The sequence below is a fragment of the Hyperolius riggenbachi genome, chromosome 1 (assembly GCF_040937935.1).
Source record: "Hyperolius riggenbachi isolate aHypRig1 chromosome 1, aHypRig1.pri, whole genome shotgun sequence".
Taxonomy (NCBI): Eukaryota; Metazoa; Chordata; class Amphibia; order Anura; family Hyperoliidae; genus Hyperolius; species Hyperolius riggenbachi.
In genome coordinates, this window is record NC_090646.1 from 630,455,881 (window position 1) to 630,465,080 (window position 9,200).

The 9,200-nt window shown below is 47.2% G+C and overlaps 1 protein-coding gene across 1 annotated transcript in view; it reads right to left on the bottom strand.

Annotated features, from left to right (window-relative positions):
- DDX4 (DEAD-box helicase 4) overlaps positions 1–4,659 on the bottom strand; it is a 114,305-nt gene extending 109,646 nt beyond the window's left edge. Inside the window, exon 1 of the mRNA XM_068251234.1 lies at positions 4,497–4,659. The gene's annotated coding sequence lies outside the window, so the exon portion shown is untranslated. The remainder of the gene's footprint in view (positions 1–4,496) is intronic.
- Positions 4,660–9,200: the final 4,541 nt, after the last annotated feature.

Genomic DNA, 9,200 nt, shown 5'->3' on the forward strand with positions numbered 1-9,200 from the left:
CCTTTAATTTGTAGTCACCAAACCAAATTTTAACAACATATCAAATTATTTGATTTCATCAAAGGGAGTGCATACAATTGCATAAATCAGCATCAATGCAGAATTATTTCCATCTCGTTGACCATCTCTATTAGTGACACAGCTACACATCAGGCTTTATTCTTACAGCATAGATGTTATTTAGTATATACAAGAGATTCCTGTGTACACATCATATATACAGTCACAATCAGATATGTATATCTGACCTTAAAAATACAGGGACTGCTTTATTGAAGCAGCACAAGTAACTAATTTTGATTGGTTTATTTCATTTTTGTGGACTAAGCACAGCTATTACTGTATATATACTGTATATATACATTATTTTTAATGACTATTATCTGAGAAATAGAACATTTTATCATATTTTTTATTTTAATTACAGTTACAAATTCATTAGGAGTCGGAGTCGGTGCATTTTTCCCCGACTCCGACTCCAGGCACCCAAAATTGCCCGACTCCACAGCCCTGAATGTAACTGTGGGTACACGTAAAGGTGGCCACACACACGATACAATAAAACGATCCGATTTTACAGTAATTCGTTTAAAACGATCGGATCTCCCAAAAAAATCGAAAGCTTTTTTTCATTCGACTGAAAAATCCGATCGGATTTCCCGTTTTCTTCAATTTTTATCGATCCCCAATGCCAGATATTTTTCTTCAATCTTTCTAAAGATTGTATGGTGTGTGTTAGATTGTGAATTTATTAATATACACAACCTAGCAATTTTGTCAGCGTTTCCAATCATTTTTATCATAATTGGGGAAAAATTGAACATACGTGTGTGGTACATTGGTCATATTTTTGCAATGCTACAATCAGTCAGAAAAATTGATTGCAATTCTTAAATTGAACAGATATTTTAAAAATTGTATGGTGTGTGGCCACCTTAAGAATGATGTGCAGGTACTCTGCAGCGGAGCAGTGCTTTTCAGCGCTGCTAGCTTTGGGCGCAGCCAGCGCCGCCATAGACTGTAATGGGAATCAGTCTATAGCGGCGCTCAGTGAGGAAGGTCGGCTCCGTCAGAAGACGGAGCCGAATTTGCTTAAAAAACACAATAATTCGGCCTCCAGCAATCGCTGGAAGCCGAATTATTTCATTCCCCCTCTATCCATGTCGGCCTGGAGGGGGAATAGTAATTAAAACGCCCCGGACTTGTGCAGAAGCAGGACCAGCCATTTAACAGCTGGATCCTGCGCCCAAGTCTACCAGCGCCGTATTCAAATGTACGCCTCTGCAGGGGAATGAGGAGATTCTTCCTCGATTACACATTCTTCATGCACAATCTGAACCAGGTTTTATGGGTGATTGACAACACCTCTGTGCACAACATTCTCAGTGGATTCCCTGCAGCTCTGTGGAGAGTGCATATGTAGAGTATAGTACTACTGTGCAACAAAGTAAACCTGAAAATTCCAAAAAAAGTGGTCAGCACCTCCACAATAGCTTTTACTTTAAAACATAACTTTATTCAAAAATGCTTAAAAGCCATAAAAATAGATGGACAAAGGTATGGGGCTGAATTCCAGCGACAGCCCGCTGTTTCAGACCTCTCAGCCTTTCTTCAGGCTGGACAGTCCCACATGGACTGTCCAGCCTGAAGAAAGGCTGAGAGGTCTGAAACAGCGGGCTGTCCCTGGAATTCAGCCCCATACCTTTGTCCATCTATTTTTATGGCTTAAAGAGAACCCGAGGTGGGATTTAATTATGTTACTGGGGCACAGAGGCTGGTTGTGCACACTAAGACGAGCCTCCGTTGCCCCATGGTGTACCTCCATGTCCCCCCTGCGCGCCGCTATACCCCCGCAGTGCTGGCTACACGCAGCGTGTCGCCAGCACAATGTTTACCTAAGCGCTGTCTGTCAGGGCCGCTCCCCTGCCTCCTCGGCATCGGCGCTACCCGCCCGTGTACCTTCCCTCCATCTGATAGGAGGAGCGGCACTTACTGACAGCGCATAGGTAAACATCTTTTGCGCTCCATTCTGCGTTTTACGCTGGCGCGATGACGTCATACTACTGAGCCTGTGCAGTACAGCCCGGAGGACGTCCGATGACGTCAGCATGAAACGCAGAAGCCCGCCCTGGCCAGGTCGGCCACCGGGAACCTGCGGTCCGGCGCCGAGGGCACCTCCTGCCTGCCACGGGCTGGAGGAGTCCCCAGGTAAGTGGATTTGGATTTTTATTTTTTTGTATCGTCCCTGAACCTTCCCTTTAAGCATTTTTGAAGAGCTATGTTTTAAAGTAAAAGAGCTATTGTGGAGGTGCTGACCACTTTTGGAATTGCTTGCTGCCGTCCCAGGGGTACTGGAGGTCGGATGGTCATAGCACTCCACCAATGTTTTTTTGAAACCATGGGTGCTGATCACATCTGAATTCCTAACAAAGTAAACCCGAGACATGAAATTAAAGTTTTATACATAACTGGGGCTTCCTCCAGCCCCCTTCAGGCTAATCAGTCCCTCGCTGTCCTCCGCCACCTGGATCTTCTGCTATGAGTCCAGGTACTTGAGCCAGTCTGGCGTAGTGCGCATGCACACACTCCGCCACCGGGAGCGTACTACACCTGCACAGCACTATTGCGTAGGTGCAGAACGCTCCTGGCTGTGGAAGCAGCATGCGGCCGGACTGCGCTGACTAGCTGAATTACCAGGACTCATAGCAGAAGATCCAGGTGGTGGAGGTGGACAGCGAGGGACTGATTAGCCTGAAGAGGGCTGGAAGAAGCCCCAGGTATGTATAAAACTTATTTTCATCCTTCTCAGGTACCATTTAATTCGTAGTCACCAAAGCAAATTTTAACATATCAAATTATTTGATTTCACGAACAAAGAGCATGAGAAAAAATTATTTGACTTCATGAGTACATTTGCATAAATCAGAATCAACGCAGATTTCCATCTCATTGACCATCTATTTGTGACATGGCTACACATCAGGCTTTATACTTACAGCATAGATGTTATTTAGCATATATAAGATTCCTGTGTACACATATATAGTCACAATCAGATGTGTATATCAAAAATACGGGGACTGCTTTATTGAAGTAGCACAAGTAACTAATTTTGATTGGTTTATTTCATCTTTGTGGACTAAGCACAGCTATTACTGTATGTATAAATTATGATGACTATTAACTGAGAAATAGAAAATTTTATCATATTTTCTATTTTAATTACAGTTTAAATTCATTAGGAGTCGGAGCATTTTTTCCAGACTCAGACTCCAGGCACCCAAAATTGCCCCGACTCAAGAGTCCACAGCCCTGTCTGAAAATTGGATTGATTTCAATTATCTGCTCAGGCCTTATTAGGAGATTTTTGCCGTTAGTGGGTACCGTATGTTCTACAGCAGTGTTCCCCAAACCTGTCCTCAAGTCAAAATCTGCTTACAGTGCATGTTTTGTGGAAATCCACAGCTCTGCTGAGACACTAATTACCTCACCTGTGAATGCTTGTGGTTTCCTGCAAAATGTACTGTTGGTGGGCCCTGAGGACAGGGTTGGGGCACTCTGTTCTACAGCATGCCAGTTCAGCTCCCTGGCTCTGTCCTGTCCCAATGCTGTCCGTGCTGCAAATGCAGTTAGGCTTTCTTATATAGGACGATTGGAGAAAATTGAACATAAGTATGTGGTACATTGGTCAGATTTTTGAATTATCAGATAGTAGTAAAAATGTTTCTGTAATGTTTTTTCTACCTACATGAATTATCAGAAAAATTGATTGTTATTCTTGAACTGAACAGATTTAAGAGATTGTATGGTGTGTGCCCACCTTAAAGGTGCCCATCCATTTTTTTTTATTAGTTTAGTTTGATTATTCTGTTAGATCGAATATAAAGATTGTTCCAACATGTCTGATCAGATTTAGTTACGAGCAGTTAACAGGCAGCAGTTACGAGCAGTTAACAGGCAGCAGTTACGAGCAGTTAACAGGCAGCAACAGGCATTTGTGAGAGTTTGAGAGGCATTTCACTGCCTATCAACTGTCCATGAAAAAGATGTCTTTAGGTACTGTTTAGGTACTGGCTGGGCACTTTGCAAGGAGCAGCAGTTGGAACAGTAATTGTCCATAAGGTTTCTCAGTCACTCAACTGGATTAGCTTTACTTTTTTTAAACCAAAGTAAATCAGCAGGAATCGGATCGCTATTACTTATTAAGGTGCATATAACTAAATATAGGGTTAATTATAATATAATCTTAATGTGCATATAATTTGCTCGCAACTCTGATAGTAGGAGCAGCTCGCTGACCAGGACTGGCTACCACGTGACCCGGAGTAGCACCTGCGGACACTGCGCATCCAGCAGGTAACGGTTCCCAGCACGCAGCACTTAATACCGTAGTTTCCGTTACTCGAGTCACACGTCAGCCGCTCTCCGTCCCCAAACCCGCGACCCGACCATCATAATAATGCACAGCTAACGAGAATGACATATCCGCCACTCACCTCCCCTCGAGGTTCTCCTCAGCGTCGCCGCCCGGGACAGGCTTCGCAGCTCTCAGCACGAGTATAGGGCGTGGTCCGGCCCCGCTAACCTCTCAAATAGACTCTGGGCGGGGGCCCCAAGCTTGCCTCAACCAATCACAGGCGGTTCTTTCCCGCGCTGCGTGAGCTGTGGTAGGTTGTGGGCGGGCTGGGCTGGCGACTCCAGCAGGGTGGGGCACTGGGGTGACGGCGAGAAGAAGTTGTGAGTGTGCACGTGGGGCGAATGGACGTCTTGCTTGTCAAATTCATTTTACATTGATATAATAATGAGGTCTTTCCACTACAGGAGTTATGATGGAGAACATCGGTTATTTGAATATAGCTAAACGCACATCAACTCTTGCACAATCAAGGTTAATGCAGATAAAATGGAGCACTCGTCTAGAGCACGTGTTTAAAAATCTAATTTCTTGATTTTCCAGCTCGAAACCCATCAGTCATTAGGCCAGGGTCACACTTGCAGATTTGCATGCGCATTTCCCCATAGCACATGCGGTTCTGCTAAGGGCTCTTTCACACTACAGGCAGCGGTAAAAGGCTGTGTTTTGGCTGCAGGCGTGTTGAAGGCGTTTTAACGCCAACGCATTAGTATCAATTGTAATGAGAAACGCAGCGGTCAGCCCTAAAAAAAGCTACTGATGAGCTTCAAAACGCAGCGTTAAGTGTGAAAGGTAAAATTAAATTCTATGGACTTTCATTTTACCTTGGAAAACGCCAACTATGGCTGTGGCGTTAAAACGCCGAAAAAGCCCTCTAGTGTGAAAGGGCCCTAAGTGTGACCCTGGCCTAAGGCCTTGTTCACATCAAAAGTGTTTAATGATTTTGTGCGCGGTTTTATTTTTCCCCCTCCCAGCGCTCCACTGCACGGTACGATTTTGTGCCAAACGCTTATGCAGAGCGATTCGGTTTTTACACTTTCTGACGTAAGTGAACTGTTTGACCCAGAAACGAATAAATACAATGTTTTTATGCTTAAAGAGACTCTGAAGTCTCCTAAAAATTAGGGTTTTATTTAAAACCCTCTTTAACATCATTGCCCCTATGAAAACGCTGCATCCCCGCTGCTGAATAAGGAATAAATCACCCCAAACTCCCCTGGCAAAATCCACGACTTTCTTGGGCGTGGATTTTGCTGCCGGGGAGGCAGAGCTTTGGGCTGTAGCTCTGCCTCCATGTGTGTCGATCAGCGCTGATCGCCGCCTCTCCCCCGCCCCTCTCAGTGAAGGAAGACGGGGCGGGGAGAGGCAGCGATCCGAGCTGATAGACGCGTGTAGAGGCAGAGCTGCAGCCTAAGCTCTGCCTCTATGCGGAAGGACCTCCGCGATGTCTCAAGACACTTGCGTTAAAAAACGATCTGTTCCCGGAACGGATACTGAACAAACGGAACGGATGCGAATGGATCTAATGTTAACCTATAATCTGTCCCGCGCGACCCGCAGAACAGATTGCAAGTTTCCAGCTGCAGCTATTTTTCCGGACTGCTGAGCCCAGCGGACCGGAAACAGAAGCTGAAGCGCTGCATTGGGTGCAATGAGAGAATGGAACGTTTCTTCACACTAGTGAAGAAAAGGACCGTACCAAGGACAAAATCCACTGGGGTCCTCGGGGAATGTGGGGATGTGAACCGGGCCTAAACAGTGCACCTGAGCGGGCGGGCGGGTGAGGGAGGGTTAATACGTACGCAGGCTTCCGTTTTCTTCAATTGCAGCTGGGCGGTAAGGAGGGCTTCTAGGCTTCTGTCTTCTTCTGCCTTCAATTGTGTGCCACGTCACGTACTGTAAAGCTGAACAATTACAAAGATTTTATACATACCTGGGGCTTCCTCCAGCCCCATCTGCTCCGATCGCTCCCACGCCGCCGTCCTCCGCTACGTTAGCCGCGGCTAGCTACGCAGAAGTGCGACCTCTACGTATATCGCTCCAGTATCTGCTGGAGAGATACGCAAACAGCGCACTTCTCTTACGTTAGACTGGCTCCAACTGACGGAAGTGCGGGGACCCAGTTCCTGAAGCGGCGGGCAGTGGAGGACGGCGGCGTGGGAGCTATCGGAGCGGATGGGGCTGGAGGAAGCCCCAGGTATGCATAAAATCTTTTTAATTGTTCAGCTTTGGTACACTTTAAGCTGCCATACAGCATGTTCTTCCTATAGAAAGGTGGGTGAGGAACATCAAGCATGGTCTGTTGTTGCAGTCATCTAGGAATTTTTAGACTTGACATATCAGGGGACATTTATACAGAGTAGACTGTCACCCAAATCAATCATGAACAATCACATTTGGTACCCAAAGCCTGTTGAGTGTAGTTTTGTAGGTTTTTTTGGTTAGCAGATTTTGGTTTCAGCAGGAGCAGGAATCGATCCTTTGTTTGGGGCCGCTCCTATAAAGATGCTTCACTAGGTTTTAGGCTAATGACTCATTCTGTTACTGTGGAGGGCGGGGGGAGGCGGAGACTGAGTGACAAGTCGGCCAGTAACTGTGCTAGCGTGGCGAGCTGGCCTCTATTGCGCTCCTGTTGCCGGGTACTTTCTGTGCATGCGCGGTAGCAATTTTTGCTTATGCTCAAGCGGGTCGGAGGAGACGCGCAGCATGAGGTCGCGCGTCCAGCATTGGAGGGGCACAACGGAGGGACAGCTGAGCTCAGTGTCTTGCCGAGGGGCCAGGAAGTCTACAAGGGGCTGGAAGAAGCCCCAGGTAAGTAAGGGCCCATTCGCACGGGAAGTCACCGCCTATTAGCTGCTCTCTTGCACCAGCTGGGCATTTGTTAGTGCTCGTTACCGGTGCTGTACAGGCGGCCCTCTCCATGGAGTGGGCCAGGAAGTCTACAAGGGGTTGGAAGAAGCCCCAAGTAAGTAAGGGCCCATTCGCACGGTAAGTCACCGCCTATTAGCTGCTCTCTTGCACCGGCTGGGCGCTTGTTAGTGCTCGTTACCGGTGCTGTACAGGCCGCCCTCTCCATGGAGTAGGATCTAAGCGCAGCGGCGCTCAGACTCGACAAGTGGCGTTCCTCCACCGCCCAGTAACAGCATGGCGTGTCAACGCTTGACACGGGTGCTGTTACAACCGCTGCAATTCGGCTGCATTTAAAGAGACTCTGTAATTAAAAAAAGTGCCCCTGTGGGGGTATTTACCCTCGGTAGGGGTAAGCCACTGGATTCTATCGAGACTTCCCCCGTCCTCCTGTGTCCCACGGTTGTCTCGCTGCAGCCCACTGAATGTACAGCCGACAATTTGTCAGGCTGAGCAATATTTATCTTTCCGTGTTCCAGAGGGTGGCGCTGTTGTGGCTCTCAGCTCGGAAATAGGCGGAAATAGCCAATCTCAGTCGGGTCCGCTCTACTGCGCAGGCGCAGGAGACTAGTCTCCTGCGCAGTAGAGCGGACCTGACTGGGATCGGCTATTTCCGAGCCAAGAGCCGCTACTGTACCTGCGCTGGAGACGGGAAGGTAAATATTTACATGCCTTCTGTTTGGAGCGGAACAGCGAGACCACGTGGGACACAGGAGGACGGGGGAAGTCTCAATAGGATCCGGAGGCTTCCCCCACCCAAGGTGAGAACCCCCCGGGGATTTTTAAATGTTACAGATCCTCTTTAAATTGCACCCAAATGGCACTGGCGGGCGGCAGATGGGAGGCTGAACGGCTCGGCAAATGCGCAGTTCAGCCACTTGTCTGAAAGGGGGCTAAGGGCCCATTTCCACTTGTGCGGTGCGGAATCACCGCTGATTCCCCGCTGACGAAATCGCATGCGGGTGCGATTCCGCATGCGTATTTTACAGCGATTTCGCATGCGATTTCTCATAGGTTAGTATTGATGCGATTTTAACCATGTCACTGCCTGTGTGATTTAACATTAGTTCCTATGCGAAATCGCGGTAAAATACGCATACCAAAACTGCATGCGATTTTCCTATTAAATACATTCGCGGCGATTCGCATAGCGGCGTGCGGGGTGCGAATTCTGAGGGCTCTTCCGTGCAGATTTCTCCCACACAGAAAAACGCTCAGGATTACTGACAAGTGGAAACAGGGCCATCCACTTGTATTGGCTATGCGAATCCGCATGCGGATAACGCATGCGGATTCGCGATAGTGGAAACGGGCCCTAAATGGGCAATTTTTTGTTTTTTCACTTTCTTGTTAATGCTTTCACTTTGTTGTTGTTCCTGCATGCCTGCAGTGGGATCTCACCCTGCCTCCCCACCCTTGCTGTGCTTAGTCATCAAGTCAAGTCATAATTTATGTCAGGCTTCTGACCTGATGATAAGGAGAGATGGGATCTTCATTTCCAGAGTTGAGAGGTGTTGGCTATCTGTCTGTCTGCTTGCAGACCAGACTTTGTGAAGTAACGAGGTGCTGTTTCTTATTATGTCTCCTATGGTGGTTGTATAGACTGCCCCCACAAGAGGTGTCCATGTGTGCTTATCCTGTTTTCATAAGGAAGTGTACCACAAACAAGATGTTCCCTGCAAAAATCACACTACTCCATACGAATCAATGTAAATTCATCTTTATTCAAAATAGCAATATAATAAAAACAAAAGCCATGGGGGGGGGGGGGGAAGAAAAGGGGTAACTTACAACTGTATACCAATGGAATATCACATAGTGTATGTATACATAAAGGGTACAGTACAAAAGTTGGATCGATAACACCTAAGAATATACA